The 16,932-nt window shown below is 44.4% G+C and overlaps 1 protein-coding gene across 2 annotated transcripts in view; it reads right to left on the reverse strand.

Annotated features, from left to right (window-relative positions):
- Positions 1-5,618: 5,618 nt before the first annotated feature.
- The window catches only part of FAM174B (family with sequence similarity 174 member B), a 62,319-nt gene continuing 51,005 nt past the window's right edge, over positions 5,619-16,932 (reverse strand). For both annotated transcript variants that reach the window (XR_004185001.1, XR_004185003.1), the window contains one exon: positions 5,619-16,894. The gene's annotated coding sequence lies outside the window, so the exon portion shown is untranslated. The remainder of the gene's footprint in view (positions 16,895-16,932) is intronic.

The raw sequence follows: 16,932 nt of genomic DNA on the forward strand, positions 1-16,932 counted from the left end.
CCATCTCAACGCCCTCTGCCTCTGCCTCTGCCTCTGGAATAGTGTTTGCGGTAGGCACTCGAGACTTCTCTCCCAGCATTTTGGACCCCAGTACCACCTATGTGGGAAAGCAGGCTTTGTGGCAGTCAGCAAGGGTAGGAGCAGGTAGGGGCTGCTCCAGGCGATGATCTGAGAAGGGAAGTCCAGCCCAACCTCGGGGGGCTCTCCCCACAGCCCAGCCACGTGTTCTTTGGACGGTAAAGTATTCCGTAGTAAGTCCTCCTGTGTCTTTCCTGCTATACTTTGGCCTCAAGGCAACCCTCGGGCCTCCAAAGGTGAGCTGCCCTCTGGTGACACTGGGTCTCAAGTCCTTCATGCCTAGGACTTCAGGGTTAAAATCTTCCTTTGCTCCACCGGGGGCTGGCAGGCAGGGCAAGCAGCCCTAGCCACAGAAGCCACCTTAAGCTGAGCCCGACTAGTCTCAGGGATCACCACCCCAGGCTACACCGGCTGTGAATGCTCACTAGACCTAGCCTCATGAAGGCAGGGCAAAAAAAAAAAACTAACAAAGCTCACATGCCCCTCACCCCACCCCCTGCCCTGGCCACAGTCGTCTCAGATCTAAAATGAGGTCTTTGGACTCCAGTGGGCTGTACATGACCCTCCCGCACTAGCAATCCCACATTTTTCGGGGCCCTGTCAGCTGTTCCTTCTTCACCCCAATTCAATTTGTCCTGCCTCCTAAATGTCAAGAAGGCAAGGAGGAGACCACACGAAGAAGCCCAGCTCCACGTCCTGATGATTGCATCAAAATTGTGGTCACGTTTGCCAGAATAGAGACTAAGCGGTGGCCCTAGAAGGCCTCCCACTCTGAGAGAACTTTTCATTCCCTAAACTTCAATTGAATGCATCTGGTGGGTACCTGGTACCAGCCCAGTGGATGCAACATGAACACACCCATCCCCAGAGGCTGACAGCTCCGTAGAAGGAACAGGCTCCAAATTAGGTAGCCTTTACTGAAGAACTGGGGCCAGACACAAGCCCCCAGGCTCTCCCACAGTAGTAACATGGGATGAAGGATTTTAAAATCCACCGTGGGGCGAGGAAGGTTATGATGTTCCTCCTTGTTCAATTTGATAGTGTCTACACTGTTTGCTTTTATTTTGTGCGTTGGAGCTTTCTCTGTTTTTGTTGTTGTTACTGTTTGAGGGTTTTTGTTTGCTTGTTTGTTTTGCTTTTTGGTTTGGAGGTGAATGGAATCTTTTGATTTTATGAAACTTTTAAAACTTTGGCTGGTGTACACCTATTCTTCCTTCCTGGAACTGAGTTCAGGGGATTAGCCGCCCCGGTCCATTTCCTGATGGGCATGTGGGGTCCCAGCTCCAGATGAAAGGGGCGGCCGCCTGGTCTGAGCAGCCCTTTCCTGGGGGTAGAGATGACGGGATTCTCTACACTGTGGAAACTGGGGGGAGACCTGAGAGACAGTGGCAGAAATGTCCACCCATTGGGGCCAGCGTGCACTCCAGGCTCTCCTAAGAGAGTGTTCATTTCTCCTTTTCTCTTTGCCCTCCTCCTCTGCAGCCAACTTCCCTCCCAACAGAATACCAACTCAACTTTTTGGGTGACATTTTTAAGCCACAGCAACTGCTCATCCCACTCACCCTAACCTTTCTGTAGCCTGGGAGACCCCCCACCTTTCTTCCCTTCTATCCACCTGCCCCAGTCAATCTTCACAAAGAAGGCATAGAAATACTGGAGTCTAAAATGAACACGATATGTGTCAGCTGGAGGACCAGTGTGGGAGTTCTTCCCACAGATGGGCTTTGAACTTTGAGCATGTGCCACCCTGAGCAACCCAATGACCTGAAATATAATGACCTCTCACAGCTCCCAGACACCACCTCACCAGCTACTGTGGTCAGGATCTCTGTCCTTCCACTGTGAGGTGAACCAGCCCCTCTTCCTGCCTGGTCCCAACCTTTGATTCCATATCCCTCCCAACCTTGCAACCTAAAAGGCTGACAGGTAGTTCCTTCCCTGAAATCTTACACACATTGACACACACTTCAATCTCTTGTGCGTTAGTGAGAATAAATTGATGAGCAAACAGACAGGATCCCTGTCCTCAGGACACTAATAGTCTGGAGGGATGAGACAGACATTAATCAAGTAATAACCCAAAGCGGTATTAATAATGATAAGTGCTGGGAGGAAAATGCCCATGGTGATCTGAGGTATGCCAGACCTCTAGAAGAAACTAGAGAAAGGGGCTCCAGAAAATTCTAGTTCTCTCTTTTCCAGCTGAATGTGATTCCTCAACAGCTATGCTGATTGGTGAATGATGGTTTCTTCCCAGCTGCCTTCCAAAACGTGAGATAATGGAGCTCTCCTGCAAGTAACATTCAGGTTTACTCCATCTAAAAGCAACCTTTAGGGTTGGGATGGTAACTGGTGCTTCCTGTGTCCCAAGACCACTTCAAGGTCCCACATCTGTGGCCTCCAGGCTACTGGAAACGGAGCAACCACATGACAAGGACATCCAACAACCTTGCAAATGCAGAAAGCTTGGTTTTTATTCCATTTTTGGCCCTTCTCTGCCCTACATTTCTATGGGTTATTTTTGAAAAGGCCTAGCTGACTTTGACCCTAGGCCTAGCTGACTTTGACCCTAATTCTAAAAATTTTACTCAAATTTTACCTGCCCCTGGCCCTTTACTAAGCTGGCTTAAGTCTTCTTCCTAGGCCTTCCTCTCTAAGTAGGAGGGTACTCAGAAATCTCTCCAGAGAGTTGAGGTCCAAAATGGTGTCCAATTTACAGCTTGTACACCCCTGTGACTGTACAACTAGAATTAGTCCTACCTATTCTAAGGTTAATTTAGAACAGGAAGGCAATGCTCCCTGGGGTGGATCTAAGTGGGTATTTGCCCTGATATCCCCCAGAAGAATCTGTTGTGCAGCTTACCTGGGCCCCAGTAAGCTCACCGCTCAGAACACACTAAGCTCATCCATCTGGACGCTGTCCTTCGTTCTTGCTGAACACCCTTTCTCCAGCGAGGGTCCTTGAGAAGTTCCTCATTGGACCAAGAAGTTTGACTTCCAGGAATTTAATACAAGGCCGATTTGCTTTGCCCTTTTCTGGCTGATTGGACTCCCCTGCGAAGACTGTGTTGATGCTTTCAAATGTCGTTGATGCTTTCAAATGTCACAGGGAAAGAGACCTGCATTCCAACAGCTTCTCTCTGGCTGTTGGGTCTCGCTGCCACATGGTGTCGCTGTTGAACACACACGACCCTGTGCAGTCGCCTAGACTTCTGCTCATCCAGCAGTGACGATTTTGCATGGCCCTGTGCAGGCTGCAGGCTTCTTCAAAGGAAGATGGCATTTTGACTTCCATGGCATTAAACTCAATACATGGTGCTCCCTTGAGCACACACACACAGTCACTATTTCCAAAGCACATCCAGTATGTCTGTGTCACTGGGTTAGGGAGTCACATCCACCTCTACCACATTTTGTACTAGAATCCCACCCTTTCCTCCAACTTACACCTTCCTTGTACAGTAAGCCTGGGTCACCAGTCTTTTCTCAAGCTGTTATTTTATGCCTTAATCTGGTCCACTCTTATCCATTCCAAAAGACTTTGGACCACTGGATACCAGGACCTAGGGGCTGGAGTCTTTCCCAGAAGACACTAGCGCCTATGTAAGTAGACCCACCTCCTCATATAACTAGCTTTGCATTCGGGAGATTCAGGGCAAGTCCAGAAGGTTCTGGAACACTTTAAATCCATAAAATATAACAAGTGCTTACTCTGTTTCTGCATAACCAAGAGGTATGCTCAAGTGGGTTTTTCAAGGGAAGAAATTAGCTCCTCTCCATTAAAAAAAAAAAAAAAAAAAAAAAAACCTGAAGTCAGCTATATTTACATTCCTTCTGTATGTTTGGTCCATTCTGTCTCCTTGGGGCCTGTGGTCTCCCTTTAGCGATCTTTTATTTACTCTGTATGTTCCATTAAAGAGTTTATTGCCTAAGCCAAAATTCTAAGATTCTTTTTTAACATAGGCAATGGGGCCCTCCATATCTGAAGTCGAAAAGGACAATACTTTCCCATGGGCTGTTCTCCTGGAAACAGATTCTTAATGGAAACAAAATCCCTCAACCCTTGTATTCATGCACAGTATTGATAACATTCAATGTGGTACATGGTATAAATCTGAAAAAACAAACCTCATTTCTACTCTGGGGCCAAGATCATAGATTATATCACATTTGGTTCCATTTCTCTTTTTCAGGTGTTTGCAATACTTGATTTGGATGATTAAGAAAGTAAGTATGCCAAGCCATAGTGGCCATGTGTTGATTTGTCACATAACCCTCAACAGCAATCTCCAGAAAACAATGAGGGGCAGGATTTTTTCTCTTGCTACCTAGCAAGTGATTGTGCCTTCTAATTAAACTCCTTCCGACTGTTTCATAAGACCTCGAATCCTAACCCCCACCCCCGCCCCCCAAAAAATATTCCTGGTCAAAGGGTCATGTCTTTTATCACAGTATTAATTATAAAAATCTCTTTGCCATAAATAAACTTCAGATAAAATAAATCCTTGCTGGAAGACCAGAGTTTGTCCTGCAGACCCAGGGAGGAGAGTTGCACTGGGGAGAGGGAGAGATGGGAAGCAGGTAAATTACAGCTTTCACTTTTTATTATGTAGAGTCTCATATTTAACATTTTTATAGTAAGCAACTATTTTCATGCTTTTATAATTCTAAATTTTTTTAAACTTTTAATGCCATTTCTTTCTTGATTATGTCCAATTATAGCTGTCTTGAGCTAATGTTGTATACAAGAACCAAGGATTTAAGTGCAGTGGTCTAAGGACAATTGGCTTACTGTTTATTACCCCAAAGATAAATCTTTAAGGAATAACATGAGGCTGTAGCTTGCATTGAGTTTTGACTCCCATTGACAATAAATGCTTTGAAATGTGCTAAGATCAGTTCAGATCCCTGTATTGATGTATTCAGGAAGCCCATACTTTAACATCAAAGCAAAGGACATCAAAACTGTCTTTTGTCAGATAAGATTTTCCAGTGGGGGTGAATAGGAGCATAGTCTAACACTCATTCCTATGTATTAGCGATTTGGAACCACTTTTAGATGAGCCAGATACAGTATAGATCCCCTACCATAGAGAAGTAGGGAGAGCTGAGTTCTCTTCTATGCAGATAATATTATTTCATTGCCATAAATTAGAAATACTTTGATAGACAGCTGGCCCTACTTCCCATCAGCTAGTTTGAATTCTGGCCCCATAACTAATAGCCGTACACAGCATGTCAACACTTTTATTTGCTGGGGTGACATTTTGAAAACATGTCTTTCTTTGAAGGATACAGGAAACTACTTTGCTCAAAGTTAATTGAGCATCTTATAACGATTTTCTGAAATGTGTTTGTAGGCTAAGAGGACATCTGGTTACACCTGTTTTCAGCATGATTCAGGCTAGAAGAAAAACCTCTGTCAGCAGATATGTTTTAAAATGAGATACTGTGTTTGGTTTGGAAGAATCAAATAAAAAATTTAAACAGATTAAAATTTAACCACACGTCACAGAAATGACTCAAGAATAGATCAAAGCTGCTTTCATAGTATAATCTTTTTAATTGTGTGAGTTTTTGAACAAAAAAAAACTGACATATTTTTATAATCTTTGTGGGGTTTTTTTAACAGTAAGAATGATCATGTGCATTCCACATTTCCACATGTAACACACTGTGCAAAGGAAGGCTTTTGTTCCCACCTCCCTGAAATGCATGTGCATTTTCCTTTTGAACACTGGTTTTTGAGGTACTGGACACCTCTTGATGCAAGGGTTCTCCAAAATGTTCTTCAAACTAAGGCTTTTCATTAGATCAATGGAACTTGGAGATCTGGCAAGGAATATGCTGCAGCAAATCCATAGAATTATTTTCATGTCTGTGCTCTGCATTAACTTGTAATTCAACATCAGGATTACCTTTGCTTCCTATTTTTAACTAATGAGTCTGTTATGGGTCTAAAGCAAATAACAGAGGAGGAGAGAAAAGAGTTTAAAGTGTTTAAAGGTCAGAAGGCATCATGGCAGCTGTCGTGATGGACTGAGAGCTGAGTCCCTGCATGACTTGGTTCCTGAAGATGCTCACTGGGTGTTCTCCAGCTATACCCCTACAGGTGCAGTCAATATATGCACAGAGCATCCACACTTTTCTTTAAAGGTGGATTGTCTAAAAATGCCCACTGAAGATTTTTTAAGTTAGATATTTATCTCTATTAATTCCTCCACATGCCTCTCAGGGTTCATAAGTCAACAGCTGAAAGATGTCTCCTACAGTGCTAGGAAGGTACTAGGATGAGAACTTTGAAAGTTTCAAAGGGCTTGTTTGGCATAGCTTTTTGTTGATTGGCTTGTTTAGGGGGAAATGTTGGCCCTGGCTGCTTCTGTGTGCTTTCTCAATTCCATGTTCTTTCAACTTATGGCCTCATTTCCTAAAGTTCAGGCTGACTCCAGCGGCACTGCATGCTAAAGCACCAGGGAATAACAGCATCATGGAATAACTGTACTCCTGGGATTCATCAGGGACAATAAACTCACTCCATCAGGAAAAGCGTGGGCATGCTCCTGACATGCAGGCCATCCTATTCATTTGGCACTCCAAGATGACATTGTTCAAGCTTTTTAAACTCATTTTCATTTTGATTAACACAAAAACAACATACCATCCTTTGAAGTTTTTTGAAATTTCAAAATAAATTCAACCCATAACTCAAACAAGTAAGGCAACAGGACGACACACTGACGACTTTTCAAACTCTACAATAGAAAGAAGGAAACAAAATGTTTGTTACTTACAGACTATAGTATGATTATGCACCAAGATAATATAAAAGTACTGACTGTAAAATCCTTAGGATTAATAAAAAGTTAGGGAAGGGGTCAGATACAAGATAAAAATATAAAAATCTCCAAAATAAATATTGTTTCCTATTCTAACAACAAGCAGAAAATGTAGGGAGAAAAATGCATTCATAAGAGTATTGGAAAAAAATATAAAGAACACTAATAAGAAATATCCCAGACCTATATTAAAAATGCAAACTTTTTACAGAGATTGATTAAAGAGAATAGTAAATAGACATAATCTTGGGCTGCAATATTGAATGCAGCAATGCTATTAATCCTTGTTGTTAATCCTTGCAATTTTTAGGTGAAATGCAATCTGAATTAAATCCCAGTGGAATCTTTTTTTTTTTCTTTGAATTTGATGGAAACCCATCTGGAAGGGGAAAAAAAGGATGAGAAGATTTAAGAACTGCTTAAAGAATATCAAGGAGACACTGTCTCTAAGAGATATCTAACGTATTATTATTGATACTGTAATTAAAATAGTGTGGTGCTGGTGGTACAAGATTCCTTAGATCATCCAATGAAGTAGAACCAGATAGTCCTGAGATCATATATATTTTAAAAATTTAAATCTGAGAAAGGAATCGCCAGGAAGAAATGGTTAATGGTTAGATTATCTGAAAGTAAAATTGGAAAATGTGGCTAAAAGGGGGGAAAGTAATCAAGTTTGATCCCTCCCTAATACCATACACTGAAATAAAACCCCAGTGTATTAAATGTAAGAAAAAAAATTAATCCAAAAGTATCTAGAATAAAATACTGGCATATATTTAACTAGAGCCTGGATGAGCAAGAATTTTCAGAACATGAAGTAAATAAAAGTGATCTTAACAGAAGAGTGAGTTATTTTAAAACATCCAAACATCCTACATAAAATATAAAGAGAAGTGATAAATTAGTTAAAATATTGACGAGAATGGACGAAGAGTTAACAGGCTTAAAGCCACAAATCCTCTTAAAACATCAATAAGGAAAACAATCACAGGCAAACAGAGAACCCAGGCACACGATTCTTAGAAGTACAAGTATGTAAGTAACAAAATTCATGAGAAACGTTTGACATCAAGGTTAATCAGAAGAATGCAAACCAGCAAAATGAGACCATTTTCACAGTTCATAATTATATGTTTTAATTATATTGCCTGTTTATCAAGTGAAGTGGGGTGGGCATGGGGGAGCAGGGGGTACGTAGTTCTGGTCTCCTTTGAGAGAATCTGCCCCTGGGAAGCAGAGTTGACTGACAGCTCCAGCTATCCACGTCTTGGTGACCCCCAGCCAAACCTTCAACATGACCAGGGTCCTCACAGTAGCCCGTTCCTGCCTGTCACAGAATGGCCACCGGGCTTTGGTTTGGGGACTCCCTATCCCCTGCCCAAAGCTTTTAGAATCCCACAGCAGTGGGAGACCCTTCCACAGGATCCTTTCCTCTCTTGCCTGCAGCCTGCAGAAATGCGTGTCTGAGGCACTCCTGCTAGTCCTGCCCCCTCTATCTTCATCTTTCACTGGCATTTCCCCCTAATTCCACTGCGTTGTGATGAAGGGATTCATACACCCTCATATGCCATTAAGGAAAGTGTAAATGAGCACAACGTTTCTGGAAACCATAAGTAATTGAATTATGACACTCCCTCATTCAATAGAATATAGGTATGGTCAGTAAATATCAGGTTTGGGAAGAGCCCCAGTGAGGAAATTTCTCATGTTGTAATCTTAAATGGATAAAGCAAGAAACAAAAATACATCAATAACATGACATCAGTTTTAAAAACTATCACAAGTAATAGATAGATACACAGAAAAAAGAAGGGCAGCAATTTCATCAAGATGTATAGGACAGCTCCCTCCAAGGATGCAGCTGTGAATAATTTTTATGCTTCTCCTTATACTTTTCTGTATTTTCCACATTCTCTGCAAAAAAAAAAGTATAAATTATTTCATAATCAGAAGATGTTGCTTTAAAAAAGTAAGATTAAACATAAGCCAAAACAAGAGGTAGCAAGAGTCCAGTGTAGACAGAAATGACTATAATGGACTGGGAGGGGAAAGAGGGTCCCCACCTGGGCCGAGCGGAAAGGGGGGCATTGAGGTGACAGGAGGAGCCGTACCTACCAGGGGGAACTGGATATGCGCAGGGCATGATCGGAACTGTCAGTGAGAATGAGGGCTTGTGAGAAAAATAATAGGAAGTCCTAACGGAGAGCTTCAGGTCAGAACAGCAAAGAAACTTCAGTGCCAAACTAGCCGTGAAAACCATTGAAGATTTTTCTTTAGCATTGCCAGTTGACCAATGCTGTTTCCCCGTAGCTTTCCTCTGAATTCCCACATTAAAATATTCATCTACAGAAAGGACCCATGCCGGAACCAGCCAGAAATACTTTGGATCTCAATGGCCATGTTCGCTTGAACCGAACTCAGTGGGACAGCAGCTGTCTGGGAGACAGCCCTGGGCCACAGCCAGCAGAAACATGGCCGCAGCACCGTCCTCACCTTCTAGACAGGGAGGTCAGACTTCCCTGGAAGAAACTATTTCTCTGGATTTGTTTTTCTTCTGTTGCTTAATTTGTTTTTTCAGTTGTAAAAGGAGACATTTGGGAAAGATTCCATTTGCTTAAATTACGCACTGGTCACACATTCCAAGAACGTGACTCTGGATACTCGGCACATCGAGGGGTGCCCCTGTGTTGCCACTTTCTGGGATATGCAGTGACCCTAAGATGTATTTCGAAGGTGGGGAGTCATGATAAGCAGAGTCGGCATAGATGCATTTCTGGGGTGCTAACCCCTCGAGAACTCTTTCTGGTACAAGCACACCTGCCTCCCTCTCACGTGGACAAGCGGGGCAGGGACCCATCACTCCCCATCAGTTCTCCTTGAGAGAACAGTGGCCGGGGATAGTTCCAGTCTCCCCATCTTCCTGTAAACACTGGGCCTGGAGAGACCTCTTCAGTTCAACCACAGGCAAAGACACAAGCAAAAATGAGAACAGAACACAAATCCCCACCCCTGACCTTGAAAAGTTGGAAGAACATACTTTGGAAATGACCTTGAGCAATGTTTCTTAGCCACGTTTGAGCTTGTAGCTTGGGCAAATTATGACAGTTGATCTTCTAAAGATGTTTCCATTTGGAAAAAATAATAACAAAGCCCTGGAGTGCCTATGCTCAGAAGCCTACCAGTGCCACTGGGCTCCCGTGTGCACCTTTTTGGCTCTTAGGGAATCCTGCAGAGCCCATCTCCCTTGAGGACCTGCCTTTCTCTGCTCTGTTTTTTACTCTTGTGTCTTATAACAAGCAACACCTGCCACTCTGAGACATAAAGCATGTGAGGCCATGTGACCAAAGGTCCCACCTGGAGGACTCTTCCCTCCCCACAGAGACACTATTCGCTGCCCCCGTAGGGTCTTCCTGAGCCACTATGGATCTGACCTATCAGAAAGAGGGTCCCGCAATCCCCAAAGGCTGCCTGTTCCAATCTCCTTCCCTGCTAGGGACGGGAAAGAGAGAGAAGGAGGCCTGGGAAAGGGAGGGAGAGCAGGAAGGAGGTGGGCCAACCTCTCCTCTCCTCCTTTCTTTCAAGCTATAAGTAGCAGGGCTATCTTCTTCCAGTCTATGCATCTTGGAAATTACAGGAGTTCTAGGGATAAATAAAAGCCCTTGGTACGTCATTTACTTTTACAACTAACCACTGTAAGTCCTTAAATTCAAGTTCTTAAAGAGCAGCCCTTCCCACCCAGGTACTTTTGGCAGGGCCTGCTGCAAGAAGTATTCAAAGCACAAGGCTTGTGGTGGTCTCTCAGGCCCCAAAAGGCTGAGTCAAAGGCCCTTAGATCCTCAAGGGGGTGGGGAGACTATCTATGTTTGGCTCAGGAGGCAGATAGAAAAGTTCCACCTGTTCTTTGAGATTGAGACCTTCCTCCCGATTCCTATTCTGTCCTCCACCCTCACTCCCTGAATACTTGAAAGCAGCTGAGATGCTGTAATAGAACCACTTAGATGTTTTGTTTTGTTTTTTAACCATGACCACAATAAGAAATACATCTTATATGGGTACACATTGCACCTATTGGTGTACCTAAAGAGGAAATGTAAGTTTCACGAAACAATACCCTGCTATGTGCCAGGCACACTGAAATTTTCTATTCTCCTTTTATTCTAAATTGTGCAAGGTCCACTAACGTATTTCATATCTCACAGCTGAGTGGCAAGTAGAAGTATAAAAAGCACTCCCTTGGGAGATAGGTGGTGTCCCTGGGGCCACTCTGTCAGCCTCTTCTTAGGTATTAGAAAGGCCAGAACTAAGACATGTCACAACAGACTTGACTTCCTTCCCTGTTTCTCTATGGTATGACACAGTAAACACCCAGGGCTCTGGCAGAGCTGCTGCCAGGGAAGAGGGATCCCACACTGGAAAATGTGCTGCTAGAACTTGGGCCATAAGAAAGGCACACGTTGAATGGTCTCAGCAGAGTTCACACTACGGAGGTCTTCAGAGTCTCACTTGCGCTTCTTCAGAATCTTCACTTGTGCTTCTCCAGTGCTCACCCTGATTAACCCCTGTTGGTTCTCAGGTTGAGGGGACAAAATCTCATAGCCCACCGGGGTGAGGGCTGCCTATGGGAAAGACATTAGGAGAGCAAGGAATTTCCCAGGGAACCTGCTACGAGGCATGTGGCTTGTTTCCCTGTATGCTCTCCAGGTCTGAAGTCAATTTGCACAGTAGAACTGTCTTTTCTTTTTTTTTTTTATTTAAGTTCTAGGATACATGTGCATCTTGCACCACATCATCCTCCCTGCTGAAGAAACACTTTATACCCCATAAAACAATTGCTCAGGAATTCTGGGCTCCCAGACAGACCCTGAGTTTCAAATAGAGATGAGCTTGGCACCCATTCCATGAATGACTGGAGTGTGGGGGCAGCTAGGAGTCCTTTAAGGTCCAGCTTGAAGAGAATGAGCCAGAGCTCATCCACACCCATTCACCTCAGACACAAGAAATGAATGATGCCCTCTCCCCATCCCACCCTTTACTCTCTCTGGGCAAGAAGCATTGTCTGCAAGGCCCCTTGGAGGAAGAGGCAGGGAAAGTAGGTGAGGTGGCCCAAAGCCCTCTGCAAGTCCTGCTTTCCTCGCTTGGCCTTGCTCCCCCATCTCCTCGGGAAGCTGCTGTCCTATCCATTGAGCTGAGTGTTACCAGTAAGAACACTGTCAGCCTCTAGCATCATCCCTCCAATTCCCAGCACCCTGCCATCGCCTAGACAGTCTAAGGCCCCAGGGTGTGGCCAATTCAGATCTGATCCAGCTATGGTAGGGTTCACTGATGCTGAGTATAGCTAGGAGCCCTTCCTCTTGTTGTTCTCTCCTGCTGCTGAGTCTCCTCTTCTGCTCCTAGCCAAAGTAGAGGGGTTTTACCAGTCCCCACCATCCAACAATTACATTCATCTACATCGCTGGCTCAAGTCACTGCAGAGTCTCCCAGATTCTCACCGGACTGCCATTGTCCAGAAATGTGTACAGAATTCTCACTGCACCACGCTCAAGCCTGAGAAAGTCCCAAATGCTCAAGGAGTATACAATGTCACAGAGAAAACATGATTAACATTGAACAAACATATGCAATAATCCAGGCAATGGATAAGTGCCCATAAGTGACCTAGAGAGAGGGTGAGTTGACTGGGATGGTCTGCACAAGGTGAAATAGGAGCTCAAGGGCAGTGGCAGGAACATGAGAGTCTAAATGCAATCAACAGATACCAGCAGGCCAGGACTGCAGGGTTTGCCTAAGCAAGTTATGGTGGGGGCATGGGGAGGGTGTGTAGAAATGGGATGGATGGGAGAAATTAGGCCAACCAAGCTTAAAAGAAAGCCTATTCAGGAGGTAGGCAATTAGGACTCAGAAAAGCCTTCTAAAGTCACATGTGGGCTGATGTTGGCTTATCTCCAAAATGACAAAAAGTAGTTATCCTTCTAGAAATGTAACCACAGCCAGCTGGAAGCAGCAGTTATGATTCAAGCAGTAACTGTGGTGTTTATGGATCCTGTAACATCATCAGTGATGTAGCCCCTTCTGTGAGGTACAATCTCAGCCTCACAGGGCCATAAAGAATGAGTTTCCCCATGAAGGCAGTTTCTCTGGATTTATTTTCTCCCTCTTCTGTATCAGCATTTTTTGTCAAGTGGCAAAGAATGTATTGAAAGAAGAGACCCTTCCTGCTTTCCTTCCACTGATTGATGCTTAGTATTCCTAGATCAGAAAGTCAGCTGAGATGCATGATGGGGGCAGGGAGCAATCCAGCAGGAAGGCCAGTGCTTATCCTGGGTTGGCCATTGGATGCGTTCACACTTAAGACCTCTTCCAGATCCAAGATCCTGAGTCTCTCTACTCCCACCCAAATTTTCCTCCATTTCCAAGGTGGCTAGGTACACTACCCCACTTCCCAGTCAGGATGTTTGGGTGTGTCTAATTATGTTCTTTCCCATGTGAGCAGAAGAGATGCACACCACTTCCAAGTGGCCATAAGACCTCCCAGATGTTCTCCTCTTTGTTCTTCCCCAGGTCCCATGAGCTATACTGATAATGACAATGGTAATAGCAATTTTGGAAGCCAGCTAATATTGGAATATGGCAATGCCACTATCAGCCTATTTCCTGAGGGGACACATTAGAGCCAAACTTTCTCCCCTGCCCCTACTTCAACAATCTGGAATGTCTGCCTTGGAATATTATGAAAGAAAGAAATAAACATCTCTTGTGTTTGAATCATTATATTTTGAGTCTATTTGTTACTGCAGTTTGGTCCACTCTGACATAATCTCAAAGAACTGAGTTTTCTTCTATCAGTCAACTGAGTGACTAGACACCCAACTACTTAGAATTCTGAGTACTAATAACTAAGGGAAAGAGAGAATAAGGTAGAAATGTGAACGAAGGGTAACATATTGGTAAACTGCCTCCAAACTCTTTTGGAGGTGTCAGCCTCTGCTATGTGTATCTCTATTTGAATTTGAAGACAGATTTGGAAATTCTAAGGAGGTATCTTAGGATACAATTTAATTCACAAAAGCCTACTGAGAGTTTTGTAAGTAGTCCAGCTGCTGGAAAGGAACTGGATACGAATGCTGGAGAAGAACCCAGCCCTTGCCCTAATGAATTCAGCACATGGTAGCGAGATACGTATCAGCAGTTTATTGTAGGACACTGCCCTCTCTTGCTTGGCTCAGCTGCATCTCAGCTCTGGGCATACCTTGTTTGATTCTGACTGAAATCGTGAACAGAAGTCTTCTTACCTCAGAGCAGGGCTTCAGGACACCCTCAGCCTCACACTGGTCTTAATGTTGTGCTTACCAGAAAGCCATATGCCTGTTTCCAGTGACCTTCTAGAAACAATAGTCCTCTTTATTGGACTCCACAAAAGCAATCAAATACAGTAACCAAACCAGTTCTTGCCTGCCAAGATCCTTGGAGAATACTACCGTGCTAATGTGGTATAAGAAAGATAAAAACAAAGAGGTTCTAGAAGAGATGACGCTTTTCCTCCACCTTTAGAATTCTCCTTCCAGAAGGGAACTGGGTCTTAGAAAGAAAACTGCTGTTGTCAGCCCAGCACCAGCCATGACTGGCAGAAATGCTACCTGGGCTGGAGAAAGACACTTCCTTCAGTCAGCTACTAAGGCGTCCTTGTGAACCTTGTAGGATGTTTCCAGAGTTTACATTTTAAAACACAAGTAAAGTGTGTGTTGGCAGGCAGCAAATTGTCGAACCTATCTGTAGCCTCTCTGCATTCCTGTTAAAATATCCCCAAATATAGCCACACCTGGGGGACCCCCACTAACTGCTTTATTCATCGAGGTAGGTGGAGAAGCATGGCCCTCAAGACACACAGGCTGCCCTCTTGTCTAGAAGGAAGGCATGATATCGCCCTTGCCTCACCCATCTACCTCTAATGCTGGGGCACAAGAGCTTCACTAGAACTGAGGCAGGCCCATTTCCTAATCTGTGTAACAGAAAGAGAATGCAAATGAATGTATCCAGAAGATATTGTGACTGGATCAAGTGTTTTCAATCTCTGTACTCCTGTGAAGTTAGACAGACATCTAAACCCCAGCCAGCAAAGTCATTACCTGGTCTCAGATCCTAACATTCCAACTAAATGAGCTTCTGTTGTAGTTCCCTTAGCTGACATTTTGGTCCACCCAGGCAATAAGCCACAGGCCCCCTCTGAACATCTAGAGAGACCCACCCGTTATCCTCCACCGGCATTCTTCCCTTGATGGAAGCCTTGTGGGCCTCAACACTGAGCTCTGGTTTGCTATGCAACCCACCTCACCCTGCAGGTGTAAATTTGGCAGACGGATCTGCCCACTCCCAGAAGGCTAGTGATAGAAGCTAAAGAAACTCCATGCATCTTGGGCTGTTGGAAAATACGTGTCCTGGAGAGAAAATCTTCCTTAAAAAAGTACGAGTACTGGAGAGAAAATCTTCCTTGCACAAAAGCACAAGTATACCTGGTAGGCAGTTGTGGAATCTGTACCACTAGCAGAGCAAACTCTTACCCTGATGACTTAGGCGGGTGAAAGATCTCTAAACATACCCTCATGCAGGGAAACATTCCTGAGATGTGAAATCTACATGGGCGGGCTTTTTCTGTCTGTCTGTTTTGGAGGCTGGTATGTCCTCAGTGCCCAGAATAGGACTCGGTACATAAAAGGTGCTCAGTAAATATTTGTGAAATGAATGAATAAGTGAATAGATAGATTTCTCACAAACTGAAAGAAGACCTGTGCAATTATGAAGTTAAAGGGGATGCTTCTTCCTGGAAGCCATATGAAGGCCAGAGGAGACACATGGAACTCCACTCAGCCTTCGCAAGCTCAGAAGCCTGATTTTCCTTGGCATCCAAAAATGGTAAAAGTTTAAGGCCAAGGTAATCGTTGGAAAAGAAAGAAAGACATCTGTCCCACAGGCCATCAGCATGGGTCTGCAGAGGGGCCTCCCTGGTGCTTGACCCCCCTGCACCTCTCTGATCCTCTGAGTTCTGCAGGTCACTCCGGCATTCGTGACTCTTCCTCTCTCTTTCTGGGCTGTCCCTATCTGCCAAGCCCCTCAAGAAATATGGACTCCATGGCAGATGAATGTAGATGCCAGTTCTGGAGGCTCTTCTGGGTAGACCAGAAGCACCAGCCTCCTCCACTCTCACCCTAGGGCACAGCCACATTCCTCTCTGCCCTTTCCCCTCCTCCAGGCTCTGCTGCACTCCAGTTTCCCCCGTCTGTACATCTCTGAAGCTGGCAAGAAGCCCCACCACAAGGAAAGGTGGAGAAAAGTAGCTAAGATTTCTCCTTCTCGAAACAGCCCACAGGGCCATTGGAACTATCCTCTGAGGACAGTTATGAAAGCAGGGTGGGACATTGAAAATAAATAAATAAATAAATAAACACTAGGCGTGGAGGCTTATGCCTGTAATCCCAGTGTTTTGGGAGGCTGAGACAGGAGGATCGCTTGAGTACAGGAGCCTGGGCAACAAAGCAAGGCCACATTTCTCAAAAAAAAAAAAAAAAAAAGAACAGTCTTCTTAAAGACATCAAAGAGATAACAAGAATAACAAGACAGTGAAGAATGACGGGGCAGAGTCAGTCATAGAGAAGAGAATGCAGGACGGTAAGCCCAGTGCTCAAAGCTGCTTTTGCCTTGAGGCCACTGGTGGATCCAAAGAATGTGGTCATAAACACACTGCCCATCTGATGGCTCACAGACAAAAGTCGCAGCCCAGTGCCACCGAAGTTGGGGGCCCAAATAGGTCCCCTCATCTCCTTTACGCTAATTCTGAAGGGCTATACTCTCAGAACAACGGTGAGCCCGAAGTAAACCAACCCTCCATGGACTTGGAACTTAACTTCGTGTTGTCAGGTTGATCCAGGGAAACTCAGGCTGTGAACTTGGATTATGGTGTCCCAGGCTGGTACTGCCAGCAGCATCTGTCAGAAGAAGAAAACACTCTCTGTAAGAATGATAG

Source organism: Papio anubis, chromosome 7 (assembly GCF_008728515.1).
Source record: "Papio anubis isolate 15944 chromosome 7, Panubis1.0, whole genome shotgun sequence".
Taxonomy (NCBI): Eukaryota; Metazoa; Chordata; class Mammalia; order Primates; family Cercopithecidae; genus Papio; species Papio anubis.